The 9,857-nt window shown below is 47.8% G+C and overlaps 1 protein-coding gene across 1 annotated transcript in view; it reads left to right on the plus strand.

The window, feature by feature from the left end:
* Positions 1-9,541, plus strand: part of LOC131273035 (sulfotransferase 2A1-like) — an 83,057-nt gene extending 73,516 nt beyond the window's left edge. Inside the window, exon 10 of the transcript XR_011646408.1 lies at positions 8,432-9,541. The gene's annotated coding sequence lies outside the window, so the exon portion shown is untranslated. The remainder of the gene's footprint in view (positions 1-8,431) is intronic.
* The last annotated feature ends 316 nt before the right edge of the window (positions 9,542-9,857 follow it).

Here is a 9,857-nt window from a genome sequence, read left to right on the forward strand (position 1 = left end):
TAGGGCAGGAGAGTAACTGAGCTATGCCTTGCCCCAAAGTAACTTGTACTTGACTAACAGCTTGCACCATAACCTTAATATCTTCCTTATAATCACTATCTATAATGCCAATTTGTACTAGCAATCCTTTCATAGTTAAATGCGGTCACCCCTCAGGCTGAAGTGTGGTTTGCTGGCCTGGCAGGGGAGCAGCCGCAGCAGGCCAAGCCGCTGCCCCCATAGTAGGGTGGCTGGTCGGACTCACCGCCACCCCTGAAGGGAGCTCGGCATGGGCGCAGAGAGCCCTCGGGTCTCCCCTTCTTGGCAGCCATGCTTCCGCGGCCGCCCCTCCTCCCGGATGGCGCCACACAATGCCTTGTGGGGCGGCACCCTTCTTCTTCTTTCTCCCTGCACAGGCGCAGGGTGGAAAATTCCAGTCTGCCCTTTTCCCCTCCCCCGACAGCAGCAACAGCCAGGCCTGGGTGGAAAAATCCAGTCTGCCCTTTTCCCCTCCCCCGACAGCAGCAACAGCCAGGCGTGGGCGGAAAAATCCAGTCTGCCCTTTTCCCCTCCCCCGACAGCAGCAACAGCCAGGTGTGGGCGGGAAACTCAAGTCTGCCCTCTACCCCAGCAACAGCAGCCACCAATCACTAAGCCCTGCCACTTCCCCCAGCAACAGCAACAGCCAATCCCTAATCACCACCCCTCCCCCCTCCAGTACCTCCCACTGACCTTTCGCTGGCAACCAATCAGAACAGGGCGGCGTGACTTCGACCAATCAGCCTTCCCCAGCCCCTATAAAACTGTTGCCTCTCCCTCAATAAAGTGGACTTGCGTGTTTACCTTGTCTCCACGGTAGTTCTTCTGCCGTGCGCCCTCCAGTCCTGAGAGCCCCCGACAAGGGCCTGGCCTCCCTTGTCCCCAGTTCGTCGCCTGCTTCTCCGGGCGACCCCTTCGTCGCCGGCGTCGCCAGCTTCGCCGGGCAACCCCGTCAGCCGAACCACGCAACCCCTGTGAGACCGACCCCTCGTCCCAAGCGGGACCGATCCCTCGTCCCAAGCGGGACCGACCCCTCGTCCTGAGCTGGATCGACCCCTCGTCCGCAGCCAGACCCCACCTCTACCGACCGAGCAAGCCGCCGCAGTTAAACTACTCCTACCTACAATTAAGCCAACAGTTTCAGGAGGTAATAGGCCTTTTATGCCCATAAGTATAGTTTGCATACCCATAGCATGAGTAATAAGTGTAGTTTCTGTAAAAGGTAACTCAATGGCAGCATTCCCTCGAGTAGCTGCTCTTAGTGTGGAAACTGGGATGCATGCTGCTGGCCATTGATGACTGGATATATTTCCCATAGGCTCATATTATTTGTCTGAGGGCCTTGTGCTACACCGGCAAAGTGGTTTCCTGATGACGCCATTAAACATTTCTGACACACAGGGCAAAACTTAGGAGGGGTTTTTCTCCCACCACACTTTTCCAGTTGAACAAAGTATAATCAGCAATCCTTTTGAAAATGACCAGATTTCCCACATTTAAAACAATTTCATTTTTAGCTTATGGCCTCTGATTACCTCTCATTGCCACAGCTAATAACTCCATCTGGCCTGTAGTGGAACCTATGTCCTGACAAGCTTTGATACAATCTTGGACTGATCCCCCTGCCACCTTAATTGGTCTAATAGCTGTTTTGCATTCATTATATATATTTGTACTATCAAAGGCCAATGTTAAGACAATCAAATCTCTTGCTTCAGGAATGTCAACACTTTTTGCACAATGTTGGATAAATGAGCTATAAATTCAACATAATCATCTTCTATGCCTTCCAATTGCATATGATCTAGTGCAGCAGCAATCTGATGACATAAAACCCAAACAGTCAAAGGAACACTCTCACCATTCTGATAAGCTCAGCAAAGTGCCTTCATAACTAATTTCCATTGTTTAAAATTTAGAGATATTTCGTCCCTGTGGTTGAAACCTATAACAATGTTTTTGAACTAAGGCAAAAAGTTCGAGCAATTCTGAAGTTTTAATAGGCACCCCAGTGGTTTTCAGTAAAGTTTTCAAAACATGAGAATATTCTTTCAGTTGTCCTGTTTGATTTCACATTACCCTGATGATCCATAGAAATTTTACTTACCGTAAGACTTGAGTTGAAAATTTAGTGGATGAGATTGTGACTCTCGTGGGAGTCCTTTCAGCTGGTTCCTTGATTCAGCAGAGAAGAAGACTTCTTTGGACCCCACGTTGGGTGCAAGATGTTGCAACCATCCTGAAGGGTATGGGAATGAAAGGCAAGAGAGAAGGGATGAGGGGTACTGCAAGTCAATGCCTACAGTCAAGCTTATTTCTATTCAACTACCTATTTATAGAACAAGTCTACATGCTAAAAGCCCATACAGATTTATTGTTTTTAACTTATCATTAAAACTAGGGATAGGCCTTTTATCTTTTAACAATTCAAAGTGACATTTTCCTTTCTACTAAACTGGCCTGTTGACCAAGGGAGTCTCAACAAAGAACATTCTTTTCTTGTTCTGTTTCCTAGGTTACATCAGGTCTTATTTTCTTCAGCCAACAAATCATTACTTCCTTCAGTTTAGTTGTTCCTAGGATTCTACTTCAGCCTTCCAGGTCCACTATTCAGTAGCTGAAGTCAGTGCTACACCATGTTTTCCTTCCATTTTTATTGGTGGAGTTGGAACTTCAACCACAGAATAGCTCCCAAGGCAGCTTGCACACCACGGGCATCAACCTCTACAGTGTGGAGGGCTCTAGTCACGATTCCTCTGTGCAGATGGGCAGTCTCCTCCTTCTACACTGTCAAGCATGTTGCAAGATACTCCTCTGGTCTCTTGAGTCCTCCAAAAGGTGCTTTAGGTAGCTCTGGGTGACCACCAACTGCCCTGTTACAGGAGCTGACTCCAGGAGATCCTTACTCTGATGCCATCTTGGCTCCACCCCCCATAATGGTAGATTTTGAAATACTTGTAGATTCACAGGAAGTTGCAAAGATACTGCAGGGAGATTCCCTATGCCCTTCACCCTGATTCCCCCAAAGGTAATATCATACATAACCAGAGTTCACCAGTTTTACATGCAATCAGGTATGTGTGTGTGTGGCTCTATGCAATTTTATTACATGTATAGATTTGTGTAACCACCCCTGCAGTGGATACAGACCTGCTCCATCACCACAAAGGCCACTTCTTTTAGTTAACCCTCCTCACTTCCAGAGATTCTGACTTAATTGATTTGAGTGGAGGCCTGGGAATCAGGATTTCAAACACTTCCCATGTGATCCTAATGTGCAGCAAAGTTTGAGAAGTCTTGATGTCTAGTATAACAAGGAATTTCTAGCATCTCAACTTCATTTAGTGTGACCCAGTGGTCCTCAAACTTTCATGTATATAGACTTCACCTTGAGATCCTATTAATGTGCAGATTCAGATCCCATAGGTCTAGGGTGGGACCCAAAATCCTGCAGTGCTGACAAGCACCCAGATGCTGCTGATGCTGCTAGCCAACAGACCACAATCTCAAATCAAAATGTGGGTTTTAATCAATTGAGCAAATTGTTAAAATTTCTCACCTACTCAAGCTGGCATGTTGATTCTGACGTCTGGGAAGTACACCCAAATCCCTTAATCCTGTCTCCCACTCAGAAAAGCATAGAATCTTGGAGAATTTTCCTTTAAACCCAGGACCTTGTACATGGGAAGCAGGTGCTCAACCACTGAGCTACATCTGCTCCCCAACAGCATGGAATATTAATTGTTCCCACACCCACTCTTACACAGCATCCTCTAATCCATTATCACATGCAAATCATATTGCACTTTTAAAAAGGTAAATCTAAGACTGCTGTTATATACTTCTTAAAGTTTTGGTTTCTTTTAAAGATTTATTTGTTAATTCCCCCCCTCCCCCCGCATCGTTTGTACACTGTCTGCTTTCAGTGTCCACTTGCTGTGTGCTCTCTGTATCTGCTCATCTTTTCTTTAGGAGGCACTGGGAACTGAACCCGGGACCTCCCATGTGGGAGAGAGACACTCAATCACTTGAGTCACCTCCGTTCCCTGCTTTGTTGTCTTTCTCATTGTATTTCCTCTTTGTACCTCTTGTTATGTCATCTTGTTGCATCAGCTTGCCATGCCACCCCATCACCCCAGCTCACTCTCTTGTTTGACTCCTTCAGGAGGCACTGGGAACTGAACCCAGGACCTCCCATGTGGTAGGTGGGCATCCAATTGCTTGAGCCACATCCACTCCCTTTAAAGTTTTAATGGATTTCCATTCCTCTAAATGGAAAGACCAAGTGTTTAGCATGGTCTGCCCCCTCTACCCCACCTGACCTAGCACTGGTGACTGCCATTTGTGAAGGTCCCTCAGTTACTCTCTGCTCTTCAGGGTCTCCACTTCCTTCATTGCCTGCAGGTAGGGGGCTTCTTCTGGACCGCTCACTTCTGTTGAAGAGGGGCAGGGCTGCCTCACGCTGGGGTCATAGTTGAAGGTACACTAGCTTAGCAATACTGGCCTTTCCTATCTTCTCACTTACTCATCCCCTGGGGAAGAGGCTTGGTTCAGATGATTGGCATGTTTCAAAGGAAAAGGAGATGGAGAAGCATCATCAGAACAGTCTTATATAGAGGCAGAAAACACAGGAATTTGCACAGACTAAGTTGAATCCAGCAGAGGTTGACAAAGGTTGGCCTGGGGCCCATTTTGCAATGGCGCATGGGGTAAAAATGCTTTTTATATTTTTAAATGGTTGTAAAGAAAAAAAAACCACAAAGAACAAAGATGAGCGTGTAACAGAAATCATTAAATGGCCAGCAAAACCTACAGTATTTAATATCTGGCCTTTGCAGAAAATGTTTGCCCTTCCTGAAGTGAAGAATCAGAAAACCACAATGGAGTACCCATAGATAAAAAGGGAATTCTAAAGAATACACAGGGATGAGGAGGGGTCATGGGGGTGAGCATCTAGGAGAAACAGCATGCCCCTCACCCAAATGGAGACTGGGAAAGCCATACACTCACTAACAGGGTTTACCCACACTCACTAACAGGGTCTACCCACACTCATTAACAGGGTCTACCCACACTCACTAACAGGGTTTATCCACACTCACTAACAGGGCTTACCCACACTCACTAACAGGGTTTACCCACACTCACTAACAGGGTCTACCCACACACTCACTAACAGGGTTTATCCACACTCACTAACAGGGTTTACCCACACTCACTAACAGGGTCTACCCAGACTCACTAACAGGGTTTACCCACACTCACTAACAGGGTTTATCCACACTCACCAACAGGGTTTACCCACACTCACTAACAGGGTTTATATCACACTCACTAACAGGGTTTATCCACACTCACTAACAGGGTTTATCCACACTCACCAACAGGGTTTACCCACACTCACTAACAGGGTTTATCCACACTCACCAACAGGGTTTACCCACACTCACCAACAGGGTTTATCCACACTCACTAACAGGGTTTACCCACACTCACTAACAGGGTTTATCCACACTCACCAACAGGGTTTACCCACACTCACTAACAGGGTTTACCCACACTCACTAACAGGGTTTATCCACACTAACAGGGTTTACCCACACTCACTAACAGGGTTTACCCACACTCACCAACAGGGTTTACCCACACTCACTAACAGGGTTTACCCACACTCACTAACAGGGTTTACCCACACTCACTAACAGGGTTTATCCACACTCACTAACAGGGTTTACCCACACTCACTAACAGGGTTTACCCACACTCACTAACAGGGTTTACCCACACTCACTAACAGGGTTTATCCACACTCACTAACAGGGTTTACCCACACTCACTAACAGGATTTATATTACACACTCACCAACAGGGTTTATCCACACTCACTAACAGGGTTTATCCCACACTCACTAACAGGGTTTACCCACACTCACTAACAGGGTTTATCCACACTCACTAACAGGGTTTACCCACACTCACTAACAGGGTTTATCCACACTCACTAACAGGGTTTACCCACACTCACTAACAGGGTTTATATCACACTCACTAACAGGGTTTATCCACACTCACTAACAGGGTTTACCCACACTCACTAACAGGGTTTATCCACACTCACTAACGGGATTTATCCCCCACACAATGAAGCATTCTGGGACCAGCAGGGCAGGCTTCCCAAGCTGACCCATAAATGGCTTGTGGACATCAAACAGAGGCTGGCTTGGCGTTTTTGTGGAACTTAGGGAGGCGTTCCTGCATTGTTTGAACTTCCTCCTGGCCCCGGGCAGGGCGCTCCAGCTCCCAGCCCCTACCACCTTACCGAGAGCCTGGGCTGACAGGGAAGAGCTGGGAGGGGGCTCAAAAGATAGTCGTTGTCCTGGTTCAAGTCACTGAGCAGTGTGAGCTCTCAGATCTTAGTTTTATCACCCAGACACAGCTATTTTGGCAAATAATTTCCTCAAAAAGTTATAACCAAACTGTGTGGGTATGTTGGGGGGATAGACAATGGGAAATCTAATTTCTATGTGATTTTTCCATAAACCTGCAACTGCTCTAAAATTTAAAAAATTTAAAAAATTAAAAAGTTATTACACAGGATTCAGTGCCTCAGTGTTTCTGCATCTGCAGGATGGGCATAAGTTAGCACCCTCCTTCTCTGTTCTTGGGAGGATTAATGATTTACTTCACCTAAAGTCCTTACGTTAGAGCTCAATAAATGTTATAAAGCAGGTGAAGCCCATTCATAACGCTTCTTCCAGAGAAAAGTGTTTTTAGGGGTAGCAGATTTTCAGTTTTTATTGCGTCTACTAGTGACCTGTTTCAAAATCTGCCATGAGCTGGGGTCAGGCTATAATTTAAAAACTAACAAGGTACATGCCTTTTTTTTTTTTTAAGTCAGCTCTCAACATCAAATAACATGATTCTGAGTCTTTATTTTGCCCAGGGAGGGTGCAGTCCTCTTGGGAGAGGGTGAAGCCTCTGCTTCTTCCCAGACAGCCAAGGGGACGCCAAGGGCGCTGGCCAAGTCAGAAGCAGAAGCGCCTCCAGCGCCCCCCACTGGTCACGCGCGGTGGTGCGCCCACTTGGAAGGAGGCCTGCGGGCTGCGGTGATGGCAGAGCGGGCCCCGGGGGGTGGGGGGCAAATGGCTGAAGCTCCTTCCCCGAAGGGTGGGTTTGGAGCAGAGAGGCTCAGAAGCGCAGCTCCTTTCCCCAGGAGCCGCTGCCCAGCACCACCAGGACTTGCTCTGCTCCGCACCTTGCGAGGCCCCAGTCCAGCACTGCCTGTTGCATAATTGTAATTCTGGAGTTTTGCATGCAGAAATGCACTTGCATGGCAATCGGTAGCAATGGCCCAGGATCTGTTCTTTTTGTCGTCTTCAAAAGTAACAGAGGAGATAGGGAGCAAGAGTGCTCTGTGGCTGAGGGCATATGCTCATTTTATTTTATTATTATTATTTTTAAATCAATTTTATTGATATGTATTAATAAAGCATAAATCCATCCAAAGTGTACAATCAATGGTATTTGGTATAATCACATAGTGGTGCATTCATCACGTCAATCATTATTAGAGCATTTGCGTTATTCCAATAATAATAATAAAGAAACAGACAAAAAAAGCCCCTCATTACCTCTCTTTATGCTTTTCCTATTGTACAAAGTTGCTATTCTGTTTCTGTCTCTCTAGCTTATTTGTATTTATATTTTGTAAGAGCAGTCCTAGATATGCAATATACATATAAGGCTGTAAAGCTTTGGAAATGAATAGAACTGGTGAAAGTACATCATAGTGTTTGTATCTAGCAGAGCTATTATATGGGTATGACAGTGGTTGAAAAAAGTCTAAGGACATGTATATTACTAAAAGGAAAGGTAAAGTATTGAACTTGGGACTATATAACATGGTGAACCCTCATGGAAGTCAAATATGGGTGATATAGCATATATAAGAGGACAGGTGTTTTTAAGTACTAGGCTACATTGACACTCCAAAAAATAATTAAGAAGCAGGATTTAAATGATTACACTAGCCAGAGTTGCTTTGGGATAGATTAATTCTCTGTCTAAATACCTAGGATTACATGATTAGGCATGAAGAAATAGCATTTTAAAATGTCTGCAGGTGACTCAAGGTGAGTGTTTTTAAACATGTAATGGGCACAGGAGAGCAGAGAACACACGGATGCTGAGTGGAGTTTTCTTCTCAACTTTTCTATTCAGGCTTTCTTCTCCCTTGTTCCCTAAAACGGCTCTGCCCTGGCATGAGTCTTTTGTGGACCCCAGGAAATCCTGTTCTGAAAGTGAAGCCATTGCCTTGCTGGCTTCAGGGAGCCTTTTGATTGGATTCAGTTAAGGGGCCTTTTGATTAGATTCAGTTAAGGGGCCTTTTGATTAACTCATTCCTTTTGATTAGCTTGCAGCACCCAGGTGGGGCGTGGTCCCTCACTGGAGTCCTACATAAATCGAGGACAGGGAAGAGCTGCCGCTTCACCTGCCGTGTGAGGACTCCAGTGTCCACAGCTGCAGAGACACAGACACCCCCAGAGGCTGCGAGAGGGCGGGGGCTGGAATCCACGGAACAGCCAAAGCTGGAGCAGCGGGAAGAGAGAGGGAGAGAGGAGCCCGTGCCTGGGGCCCGCGGCTGAGCTGGGGAGAAGGGGGCCTGGAGGAGGCCGAGGAGAGCAGCCCTGGGCCTCCCCGCGGGGCTGCAGCCAGGCCGGCCGTGGCTCTGATGGCGCCTTGACTCGGACGTCTCCACAGCCTCAGAGCTGGAAGCTTTCACCCGAATAAGTCCCCGTCACAACAGGCTCCCCTTCAGGAAGTTCGCACTGGCAGCCTTCAGCAAACCAAGACGGCTCTGAACAGAGTCGAGGGGACTTCAGCTGGCCGAGGCCGACGGCCATTTCCCAGGCCTCTCCTGCCTCAGCCGCAGCCCCGCCGGGGGTCGACGGCCCCTTCCTCTCAGGACCCCTCGTCCTCTGAATGGAGGGGCACGCTGACTTTATTTTCCTTCTCACTGGCTTCTCTCTGCCTCCTTTCTCTTGCCTCCCCCTCTTCTACCAGACCCAGAAATAGCGGAAGGTCCTAGTTATGCAGTAAAAACGTCAGATTGTCAGAGGGAAGGTTTTTTAAAGATTGTTTAAGCAACACTCATATGGAGCAATTAGAAAATATAAAGAAAAATAAAATAATTTAAAACACACACATTGCCAATACCTAGAGGAGAAAAAAAGAAAAAAGAAGGAAAAAAAGCAACATCTCAGCTTAGGTCAGGAGGGACAGGAAACCGGAGGGTGCGGTCACCCCTCCGGCTGAAGTGTGGTTGCTGGCCTGGCGGGGGAGCAGCCGCGGCAGGCCAAGCTGCTGCCCCCATAATAGGGTGGCTGGTCGGACTCACCGCCACCCCTGAAGGGAGCTCTGCATGGGCGCAGAGTGCCCTCGGGTCTCCCCTTCTCAGCAGCCATGCTTCCGCGGCCGCCCCTCCTCCCGGATGGCGCCATACAATGCCTGTGGGGCGGCACCCTTCTTCCTTCTCCCTGCACAGGCGCAGGGCGGAAAATTCCAGTCTGCCCTTTTCCCCTCCCCCGACAGCAGCAACAGCCAGGCGTGGGAGGGAAACTCAAGTCTGCCCTCCACCCCAGCAACAGCAGCCACCAATCCCTAAACCCTGCCCCTTCCCCCAGCAACAGCGACAGCCAATCCCTAACCACCACCCCTCCCCCGTCCAGTACCGCCCACTGACCTTTCGCCGGCAACCAATCAGAGCAGGGCGTGGCTTCGACCAATCAGCCTTCCCCAGCCCCTATAAAACTGTTGCCTCTCCCTCAATAAAGTGGACT

Source organism: Dasypus novemcinctus, chromosome 18 (assembly GCF_030445035.2).
Source record: "Dasypus novemcinctus isolate mDasNov1 chromosome 18, mDasNov1.1.hap2, whole genome shotgun sequence".
Taxonomy (NCBI): Eukaryota; Metazoa; Chordata; class Mammalia; order Cingulata; family Dasypodidae; genus Dasypus; species Dasypus novemcinctus.